The sequence below is a fragment of the Ammospiza nelsoni genome, chromosome 4 (assembly GCF_027579445.1).
Source record: "Ammospiza nelsoni isolate bAmmNel1 chromosome 4, bAmmNel1.pri, whole genome shotgun sequence".
Lineage (NCBI taxonomy): Eukaryota > Metazoa > Chordata > Aves > Passeriformes > Passerellidae > Ammospiza > Ammospiza nelsoni.
The window spans coordinates 55106665-55118945 of record NC_080636.1 but is presented as its reverse complement, the minus strand read 5'-3'; the positions used below and the strand labels follow the sequence as shown (position 1 = coordinate 55118945).

Genomic DNA, 12281 nt, shown 5'->3' with positions numbered 1-12281 from the left:
TTAATATGGGAAAGGAACAAATGTCAAAAAATGGGAATATCATGGTATTTACAGAAAGTCCACAGTAGTAGCAGCCAGCTGCTAGCTCTCAAGCACTCTTTATAGGTGAGGGGAAGAAAGTACATCAAAACCAAAACAAACCTCATTCCACTCATTGAGAAGGGCTATTACTACACACTGAAGAGAACTAGATTTCTTATCTTCTACTAGAAGACAGGCCCATAAAACTGCATGGCTCTAACTTTTTACCTGTTACACAAGATTGTAGGTCCTGAGCTACTTCATTTGTCAGGAAAAGACTGGAACAAATTATACCTGAGTGCTACCAAATTAAAAAACCCCTACTCATTCTTTACCAGCAAGAGGAGAAGTTGTTGATTTAAGACACGAAAAGCACTGGGGTTAAGAGAAAGCATTTCTCCTGGTTTCAAAGGAGTGGCTTGTTTCTGAGAATTACAGAGGGCTATCTCTCCCAAAAATCAAGGAATTTAAAGGTCCTAAACCTCTGTAAATAATCCCCAAATCCTGCAGAAGTACAGTATGCAAACATTTCTGTGTCTGGATAAAGAGTCCATGGATGCTCAGTAAAGGCAAGTGGGGCAAAACCTGATGAACTTGAAGATTACTCAAATGTGTTGTAGCACACAATAAGTAAATGCAGAGTAGCATTTCACAGGACCCAGAGAGTAATGCTCAGCTCAAGGAATATTTACTCATTGGAAACAAATCCAAAAGACTGTTGTGAAAACTATTTTGTGCAAATTTAAAATGCAATGCAGAGTCTCATCTCAGAAGATCCCAAATTCATAAACATGCCTCACTGGAGATATATTTTCATACAAATGAACTTTAAAAGAGAAGAAATATATCTGTCAGAGGTTCAGCTGGATGGTTTTATGTGAGCCAGAATACACTTCCATAAATTTGCAAAGCTGGAATCAGAACTGTTGACCAATGGAAGCATTTAATTTTACATCTAAACAGAATTTCTTTAATGTACTGGAACAAATGCAGTAGAGCTTTTATTTTTGCTTGTGTTTTCTTACAAATCAATAAGAAGGCGTGTCCAAAAAAAACCCACAAGGCTTTTATCTGTTATTTTATGTGGAGGTCAGACTTGAGACTCTGCTTCTTTCAATTTATGTGAATTTTATTTCTTGACTTCCTCAAGAATTTTATTTCTTGACTCCCTCAAGTCACCATTCACTCAAAAAATATACAATTTTAAAAAGGTATTCAGTGGTGCTATGCACTGTCCCTTGCTGCAACAGCATGTCTGCTACAAACAGCATCTGGAATAGCCTCAGTGCCACATCCTACAGACCAAGAACATGAGTTCTTCACCATGACCTGTAGAAGAATCAAAATAAAATTACATCCTAAGTAGGCTCCTGAAAAATGAGGGGGCAGTGGAAAACAAAGCATGAGAATGAGTTAATTAAAAACTTGTTTACCAACAGGCCTGCTATGTGCTCTAGAGCTACTGTGGGGTGTCATCTTACTGCTTAGCAAAGTGCAGTCAACAACAAGAAGAGGGAATTGGATTGCAAATCTATGTGACTTACTGTACATCTACTGTGGCTACACATGCTCCTCTGCTTAATTTATTTCTGCTATGCAAGTAAATCTTTTAACTCCTCATGACACGATAAAGAAATAGAAGAAAGCCCAGTAATTCCATAATAGAAGTTCCTGCCCCAGCAGTGCCAGATCTACTAAGAGCTGATTTATGAAAACCTCTGTTACAAATGGTGACCATCATAATCACAACAGAGACCTGGTCAAGGAGAGGGAAGCCTACTTTGAATTTTTACTACATCGTTTCCTCTGTTACTGAATTGCAACTCTTTTTGAAACAATGAAAAAATAAAACACGTTTTGATTTTTACCTTATTAAGGTAAAAATGATGTGCAGCAACATCATCTTCCTAAGTAACAGATTAATCTCAAGTAAGAGAAACACATTAAAGTTTTCTGCATTTGCTAGTAGAAATAATCCAAAATATTCTTCACACTCACAGTTGAATTTGACCTCTGACAAATACAGAGTGGGGGAAATAATAATTTAAAAAGATGTATTAGGGGCTATGCCACATGATCCACTCAAAAACTGTGACTGTAAACAGCATTCATAAAAAGCTTCAATAAAAACTGTATTTGATAACATTCCTTTGACATGAGACATAAAACACTCCAGAATTCATTCTGAAATAAAATAGGACTGTTAGATAAACCTACTTTAGGAACTGAATGAAGGCAGATAGAGAGCACAGGCCCCCAAGCCAGACACATATGATACATTACCATTCTCACTCCACCCTCTCCTGTGTGTTTGCATGGAAAATGGAAAAAGCATGGGAAAGGTTTTTCCGATTCAAACACATGATCTTGGTTATCTTATGACAGATTAAGACACAAAACAGCCCTCAGAAAGAAATAAATTTATGCTTCATATCTCTAGAAACATTTCCATGCACTACTTGAGATAAGGAACAGGATAACAGCACATTCAATCCCTTCCCACCCAATAAAGCTCAGCAAAGAATTGAATGTAGACTCTGTGTAGCAGTGTTCTCATCAAAGCTACACACAGACATGTGATCCCTGACCAAAATAACATGGCAGTAATCACAGGAGCAAGACCTCCCTCTGGAAAGAGCTGCCATGGTGGCAGCTCTGAAGCAGCTGAGTCTTACAGTCCAGAACCCTGGATTTGTTCTAGATCTCTACCACCTGCCAGGTAGCATTTTCTTCTGAACACTGAGGATTGCTTGAATTTACCACATCAACAGAAATCCTTTCAGCACTATCTACACAGAATACACTTGTTCCTTTATTTCTACCTGAATTAATGGAAATTTTTTGGTTGCTGACCTGACAAAGCATGGCACATCCTGTGCATTTAATGGATTTGGTTTGGATTTTTTTAAATCCTAATTAATAGCAATACCTGATAACATTGCCACAAGGCAGTATGCACTATAAATAGCCAAGTGTGACCACATTTCTATGGATGCAAATAAAGGTATTATAACGGGGAAGCCACACATACAGAGAATAACTGGTGGGCAAATTTGCTCCTATATTCTTTTCAATTGGGGCCACTTCCTCCCTCCAGCCTGCTGCCAAACTGCTGGTTTGGCAAAGGGTGGTGAACACAGTCACAGGAGGTTTCCAGCTGCTGGTGCCTACAAGTAATTCAAGTGAAACAGAAAATGAGGTGTGCTGTGCCAGCTGACCAGCACCAGTTGAGATGACAGCATAAAACTTTCTTAGGTACCCAAGAAAATTCCCATTCCTTTCATATCCTTTCTTCTGCTTAAACCAAATTAAATGTTGACTGCTGGCTTTACTCCTTGGAGGATTTTAATACTATGTTAGTAGGAGCACCCAGAGGGATCAGAATCAGTCTTGGATTTGACCTTACTGGATGTATTTAGCACCTCTAAATTTTTGAAAATATCTAGTGCTCCCTCCAAGGATTACTCTCCACAGTTAAGTCTATGAAGGCAATCAGGCACATCAAAGATGATTGTTTATAATTCACTGACTTTATCCTCCCAATCCTATTTCACAGTGTAGAAAAAAATTGTTTGAAGGGGAGAAGTTTCCCAATGGTGAGCAACCTCTCAGAAAGAGGAAAGCAGGAGTGAGTGAGCAGCATCTTACTGTCAGCTTTGACACAAATTTAAGGATGTTTTTTACAACCTTTAAGCAAAAGATGGTGGTGTGACTCCCACAATGTCTTCACATTTGGAATCCAAAACTAGGAGATAATTTTGGAGTACTCAGGCCTAGGGAACTGATAGAATGGGAAAGAGCATGACTATAGAATGTGGTAGGGTAGAAGAAGAAGAAAAATGAGACTGAGAAACAGCTCTTTATTTAACAACTCCAATGCAGTTTATTAACAACTCCCTTTACTACAGAAGAATATAATTTCCCTTCCAAATACAGGTCTGCTGCACTTTTCCAAGATCTCCCTCCTAACATGCTGCCTTCCTGAGATCAAAGAAGCATCCCTTGTTTCACACAGTTTCCTCAATGGTCCCCACCTCTTGCTCTGCTAAGTAACTGCAAGGTCAGATATCTAGAGTCCACTTCCCCAAGAGCCAATAAATGATACAGCCAGCCAACAAATATTTTCATTTTCCCTAGTTCAAACCTTGAAACCTTATGTGACCAGGAACTCCTTCAAACACCCAAGTAAAAAGCTGCATTAAACAGTTTGCCTAGCAGGATCTCCATCCTTCTATCCAAGTGCAGAGAGATCAAACACAAGAGATAAAGTGGATGTTGCTACATGCTCCAGTTTGCAAATGCACAGTATCACATGTTTTATAAACCACAGTTCAAATTAATTCTGATCAGCTGAGGGGGTTCACCTGACTGAGCACCATGAAGATGTTCTAGATGAGCATCACACTGACACCCACCATAAGCTGGAATGCTGGAGGCGCTTGGATGTTTGAAAATGTCAACTAGACACCACACTTGCATTGAAAAAGGAGGGAGAAGGAAGGGAAGGAGTTAAATATTGAAGTAGGGATGCCAAGTATGAGAGTGTCTTCTGTCATGCTGTCACCTCCCCCTCCATCCACCCACCCACCTTATTCCTCACTCCCATGTTCAGTCTCAGAGAGAAGCTTAAAGGAAGAGAAGAGCACCCAGATCTTTCTTGTTACAGCTTTTATGTTGCCAAATCCCTGCTTGCTTCTCTTACTTCTGAAACATTAATGATTATCTGCAAGAAGTATCTAGTGAGCCTACACTGGTAAACTGTAATTAGAAATCCCTACAAACTTTGAAAAACCATTGACCAACAAGTATCCCTGTGCACTCTCCAAACACAGAACCTTTACTCCAACAGGAACTTCCAGTAAAAAATGATGTGTGAAGAGCAGACACTGATGTTCACACAAGCTTACTGCATACAACCCAGCAGGCGATTTTTCTGGGTTTTTTGGATTATGCCCCAAAGGTGCTGGCACAATGGAATTTCAATACCATAACTGCTTATTTCTCTGTGTGCCAGCCTCTGAAATAACAGGTAAAAAGGAAATAAAATACACATAAAATAAACCTTCTCTTTTTTAAAATTACAGGAATCACAAAACGAAATGTTTTTAATTCTCTAGTTCAAACGATGTAATTTATAACCATGACACAAATAGAGAAGAAGCACAAAAGAAGGGAAAATACAGAAATAACATAACGTTCCCAAGGTTCAGTTTACAAGGACCTCACACAAAGTTTTTTTTTTGCAACTCTTACTAGAAACAGTATTATTTGCTAAAAATGCAGTAGCTGCCAAAAGCTATGATCCATCTAAAGCAAACATGTTTAAGATGGAAATAGAGTGTTAATGCTGAAGAAAGACAGAATTGAGTATACAAGTTTTCTTTTTAAATTGTGGAAGCAACTGCAGTACAAAGTTAAGTTTGTTTTTCATCTTCCTGAGCAAAAATTGATTGCATTTGCAGATAAGCACCTAAATTAGAGAGAAGTTCATTAAGACAATAACAGAAGTAATCAAATTTCAAACTTTCTAATTAAACCTCTTTTTCCTGCAGAAGGTTATTGGGAATTCAACACTAGCCTTGGTTCACATGATAGAACAATGGGAAAATTTTCCGAATGGTTGAACGCTAACCCTGACAAGTGTGGAGAGCCAACTACAATACATTATATGGTAGCATAACCTGCCACCCACGTTGCTGAGAGAACAGCTTTCAAACACATGCACCGAGCTGTAAAACCACAAAATCCCTTATTACACATTGTCCCTTACTTAAGGTGAAATACACTATTCCCCCCCGCCTCCTTTTACAAATCTTGGTGGGTTTTTTTAAATCTTCATCTCTGAAGTTTATTTAGCAGCTAACTGGACCATTTTTCAGACTTTATTTTCCAAATGCCATTTTTCCTGTTTTGTTTTCTAACCAAAATAAAATCATGTTTTTATAGTACACAGTGAAGCCTGTTGTGTCTTTCACTGTTGTTTTTTTCATACTACTTCCACCTGTGTGACATTATCCAAACTTTTAAAAGGAAATGTCTGATATATGACTAATTCACTTGTGAAGACTTATTTCTGGAGTGAAATATTTTCCTTTTATTAATGGGAAGATGCATGACTCATCACTGGGTAAAGTAAAAAAATGGTTCCATCGTGCTTTTTATTGGAAGATCAGATATTCTAATATTTACTGTGATTCTTTTCCACTGTTATGCAATCTGAATATATTCAAAAAGATAAACTGCCACAGCCTGTGTGGTTATAGACCCTGGCATTCATGGAAGTCAACCATTGCTGCAGAATGACAAACACACTCCACCCTCATTACAACATGCTGTGGTTACCAGCCAAACACCTTTGCCTTTTCTGAAAAGGCTACATTATAATCAAAGCAGACCAGCAAAACAAATCATACAGGGGGACCCAAGGGATGGTAAAAGTAGTAACAACTGGTAGAAAGCATAACTCTGAATATGGAAAGTGAGCTACTTAATGGCCTGAGGAATGCACACAGCCTCACGCTGCAAAAGGAGCCCACTGCAAACTGCTGGTATGTACAACTTTCCTGGTTAATTATTCCCCCTCCTGCCCCCTCCCGCTGCACATGTCTGCTGCCTGAATCACTGCATTCCAAGATAGTTAGAGGATATACACAGTTTCTTCAGGGGTTTTCAGTTGCAACTTTGCTGGCAATGGGAATTTTATTTGCAAGTGTTTCTATTCTACTGACAAGGTCAATTAGTCCAAGGAACTATTGGTTGTTCTGTCTGATAGCTCTGTGTATTCATTCAAGCAAGCACTTTTATAACCCACAATTGAATGCAGACAGTTACCCTTGTAAACACGACTATCCACTGGGATTTTCACTACATTTTGAGCATGTAAAAGAAAAACATGCTTTTCTTCCCTCAGCCTGATAGCACATAAGTTTGATTACAACTTGGAAATTTCAGGCAGTGAAGGGCATGGGGGCTACTGTTTTAAATAGATATGATCTACAATCATATCTACATATCATCAATATGCATATTTGGACCAATTCCTAGAAGCTAAAGAACACACAAATTTGACTGATCACTCTAAGAGCTCTATAAATTTGGTAATGCTATCAAAGGGAGAAAGATCAGCATCTCTGCTGTATCCACGCATTAAAAAGAAAAAGCCATGGTTTAAAAGAAACAAAGCTATATGTAGCACTAAGGGCTAAAGGCTACAAAAAGTGTTTTCACAAAAGCCAGAAGCACAGTGTGTGTGTAAATCAGCTGCAGAAGCTGGTAGAGTTAAAAATAAAATTAGGAAAAAAACTCAAGACTATTTCACAGCTCTAGCCAGAACTCTTGTACATGAGCAGCATGGCCATGCCACTAGCAAAATGTGCAAAAAGCAAAAATGACAGACCCTACTCTCACAGAACTTTTATTAACATATACATGTGCTCCCTTCACCATACAGGTAACTCCCTTTCATAACAGGATCTTCTTGTGAAAAAGAGATCCTTCATTTATACTAATTAGGAATGGTAAAGGTGTTGGCCTATTGGTACAACGATCTCCATTATTGAAAACTTCCCTGCATAAATCTTTCAGGTATATAAAGAAGGTAAGAAACTATCACAGAAAACCAGCAATTTTCCCCCAACTAATACAATTACTACTCTACAACAGTATTACTACACTACATACTTCAAAAGAGTGCTAGAGAATATGTTCACCAAAATTTGCAGTTGGTTTTCCATATAAAAAGTTCAAGCATCTGGCTCCTTCCACTCACACACACAGCACTACATGCAACCTGTTCATGTCCACTAGAAGATTTGTTTAAAGTATTGTAATTAGAATACAATAGTGAAAGCTTGCATCAAAGCCAATGAAAAATCCCCCCATTATGCTGGAGGACAGTTTACCTGCACTGATAACACACAATTTTAAAAATCTGAATTTTTAAGCCACTAGTACCAGAAAGATTTTTACAGAAGTAAAATATTTAAAAACCAAAGATTTAGGGGAAATCTTTGTAAATCCTCCTACAAGAACTTCATGCACAGAAGAGATGAAACAAGGTAATCAAACACTTGCTACAGGAAGAGAAGGTGGAGGTGTGACCTAATTGTGGCCTTCCAGTACTTAAGGGAGCCTACAAAAAAGAGGAACAGAGGCATTTTACAAGGGCATGTAATGATAGGACAAGGGGGAATGGCCTTAAACTAAAATTTAGATTAGATCTTAGCAAGAAATTCTTTACTGTGAGGGTGTTGATTTTCCAATTTCTTTTCCACAGTGGAATTTGAATGAATAATCACAAAAAAGGTTGTAAGTGCAGGAGAGGTTTTCACACATATGTAACACTCAATGCTTCCATCAGTTCCTAGGCTCTCTGTACTTGAGCTCCCTCGAGGAAAGCTCTGTACTTCATCAACTTCCTGCCTTCCATAGAGCTGCTGCCACATTGTTTCACATGGCTTTTCCTCTGCTTCAGAGAGTAAAGTCAGACTGACAGAATTAAAAATACAGGGCCTCTTCAAGGTACCCTTGCCTAATTGAGCCCTTCTGGGGCAAGAAAAGGTTCCTTCATAGATTTGTTACTGAACACTCAGACACAAAAGAAAAAATATCTTTTATATGTACCACAGCATAAAAGCCATGTTCAGTTTTGCTCTATAGAAGAGATGCTTATTTCTCTTAAAATACTCCTTCATAACAAGGTAAAATAAAAATGCTTAACAATTTTATAGTGTGTGGGCCAAAATAATCTTCCAGTGTTCTACTAGCTCTCACGTGGCCTCCCTATTTGTATACACACATCTCATATGCATAAAAGGCTATTTCAATACCTGCACTTTTCATGATTGCACAGTAAGCTCTGATCTGATGTCTTACCATTCCACAGTATCAAAGGGCAGGAAAATTGTAATCCTGTTCATAATTTCCACAGTCTGAAGCATATATTAGTTATTTCCACAAATACATGATGAAAAGGTCATATCACCTACAGTGATGATGATATTGGCAGGGAACAGTGATGTTACATCATTTAATTTGCCTTCTTTTCGTAAAGATGAGTTCATATGAACATCTCAGCTGGGGATTCACTAAATATCCTCTGCTGGGAGGTGGAAATTTGCAGAGTACAAATGGAAATAACCTTTTTTCTGAAATTTGATTCCTACCCATGACAAGGCTTAATAAGTAACCAGTACCAGTGGAGCATTCTACTCCCCTGCTTTGCAGATTTCCACCACCAGTAAACTTCAGATGAACAGAACAGTGCATCTGTGTGCATCCTGAAGAAACAAATCCATACTCAGCCAGCATTAACAGCAAGATAATCAAAATTAACAACTCGTGTGATGATTGTGCTTACAGAACATCCTACAGACAGGAAAGATTGAAATTCTATAAAACTGAAGTTTACTCAGTCTTTTCTTAGCATGAAGAGTACTTTGCAGAAAGCAGACTGACTATTTTTAATTGACATTCTGAACCCAAAGGTCAGAATTAAGGGTCAGAAATGCTTCTTTTCGTGAGTGGAACATAGATCACAGAGGAATGGTTTCTAACCAAAGTACCTGAAGCTTAGTCAGGAATCTAAAGGAGTAACAGCTCCTTCAGAGTTGTTCCACCTTCAGTGGAAAGCAGTTTAAAATGCACCTTAGAGATGTTTGAATAAAGACCCACAAGAATACATTTTCTTGGCTGATTACCTTGCAGCAGCCCTATGATGAGCCAGGATGTCCTCACTCCTCAGGATCTCAGTCTACTCCATGTACAGAAAACAGGTGAAGATTGCTCACTGCTGCATTTCAGAACATGTCTGGCTAAGTCGAACCTCTTCCCTACAGCCACTGGACAGCAGAGGAGTAAAGGCATAACACTGGGCATCCCTCCTTAACTATCCCCTGGAAAAGCCTCCCAGCTGGGCATCCCTCCAGTTGGTAATCCCCTCTCTAGTGCAGAATTTCCTCAAACAGTGAAGAAGGAGCCCTGTCCGTGGTGCTCAGGCACAAGCCCATGGCACCAGGGAGGCTGCTGGGCTTGCACCTGCTTACAGAACACCAGGCAAGGCCAAAAGGGATAGAAGAGAAACTGAAAACAAACCAGACAGCAGTCCAAAGGAAAAGCAAACAAACAAACAAAAAACTCCAACTAAAACCTAAAACAAAGGCCTCATACTGCTGCCAACAAAGGTGTATTAAGATTAAAGGGCTTTTACCTGAGTCTGTGTAAAGATCCTACTTTATAGGCTGACAGCAGAAAGCACTATTAACTACAACATGTGTGTGTATATATATTATATATGGATTGAGACTATACCCTGAAATACCACCTGCACTTAGCATCAAAACACTTAATCTCCTTACAGCACAATGAACTGCTGAACATCTGAATGTTCTGGAGAGGTAAAATGCAATAAACAGGTGAGCATCAGCACAAGACCAGAGATCTCTCATGGACAGCATTTCACTCATATCCTTTGCAATAGGTTATTTTCATATCATGAAAAAGTGTAATAACTTATGTCCTGAGGAGTCTGGATGCTGTTCCAAAAATGCCTCTACAGACTATCTGGTCCATCCAGACTGTTTGTACCATCATGTAGGAAAACTCCATGACGGCAAATGAGAAAATATTTGCTCTCCAAGCTTGAAGCTGTGATACAATGGCACTTAAGTGCCAGAGGAGAAGGCTGGGTGCATACACCTTAACTGCAGTGAGCAAGGAATAATTCTGCCAGATTGCAAGGGCTGTTTTCACCCTTACAATGGGGTACAAACGAGGGGGAAGAAACCTCTTTTTCTGAAAATAAATTCATTTTAGGTTCCAAACAAGATATGCCTATATACTAGAATACAAACTAAAGCTGATCTTGTATTTGTGACAAACTTTAGCTCAACAGCATATTGCATTGTGTTGAAAATTAGACCATTAGGAAAGAAAACACATTCATTACACACTATGAGTTGGGCAAGCATCCATGGAAAAATATAAAATGCTTTAGCCTGATTTTCCACCCAGTTAATCAGTACTGAAGCCAATAGAATCACTGTATAATTAAGCAGATTTCTCTAAAGAGCTCATAACAGTTCACACTGCTTTAATAACCTCCCCATGTGTCAGAGAAGCTGAAGCAAGTTTCAAGACTGAAGGAAAATTCAAGAACCAGTATCAAGCATTTTAGAAAATATGAAAATTGATAGCAACATGTAACATCATGGTGATGACAGTCACAAGCATTTTACAGCATCAGAATATTGTATCTCATTAATAAGAAGCGTGACCATATTTTCTCCTCAGTTTGGAAGTAAAAAAAGCACAAGAGCATGTGGCATGCATAAGAATTACTCTGTCATGCATCATGTTATAGTCACATTCATATACCACAAAAAATGCTAGTAACTTGGTTCATATAGAAGCACCATTTTTAACTACATACATTATGCATAGAATCCCGTGTTTGGCAAGAAAAGAGCTAAAGAAATCCTGCCTGAGACACTGGAGAAAATTAATACACTTGCTATACATTTTATTCCTTTACAGATCTTTAATACATTCATCACACACATACCCTCAAGAGCAGGAGTTTACCACTGTATGAGAAATTTAAGTTAGGCAGCAAGATGTACAGTGCTGTACTAAGCATGACTACAGAAAGGACAATAATCATTTAGTTATTGAAAGGGCAGATAAAAGTGCAAAAATCAAAGTGATCATTAAGGACAACAATGACATCTAGTGGATACTCGGGAAACTGACCCACACTAACAGGTGAAAGGATCCAGCTGCCCTTCCTCAGACACTGGGCAGCTCCCAAACTGCTGTGATACAATTAAGAAGATGGAGAGAATTTACCACTGATCAAAGTCAAAGTAACGTGAAGATTTATTTCTTCCAAAAGAATGTTTAATTATTTAAAGAAAAATAAAACATGTCAAGAGCCTTCCATTTGATATTTAGGATAAAAGTGTAAGTCAAAACTTGAGAGAACATCACAAATCATTGAAAGGATATAGACAGATACATAATGCTAACAGACATCTCTACTACACTATTTTTTAGTCCCACAGCATCTGCAGCTTTGTACTTACAACTTCCTCTGGGACTTAGGTTTTCAGTCCCAACAATCCCAAGTGAAAAAAATAAAAATCCCAGAAGTAAAACATCAAGCCACCATTTAGCACCACCCTTTTCTAATCATCCCAATCCTTCTGTTATTGTAACACTTGCCATATAAGGCTGCTAAGTTAAACCTTCCCAAAATACCAGCA

The 12281-nt window shown here is 38.5% G+C and overlaps 1 protein-coding gene across 5 annotated transcripts in view; it reads right to left on the bottom strand.

Annotated features, from left to right (window-relative positions):
* The window catches only part of ANAPC10 (anaphase promoting complex subunit 10), a 32759-nt gene that overhangs the window by 11018 nt on the left and 9460 nt on the right, over nt 1–12281 (bottom strand). The gene's annotated exons all lie outside the window — the stretch shown is intronic.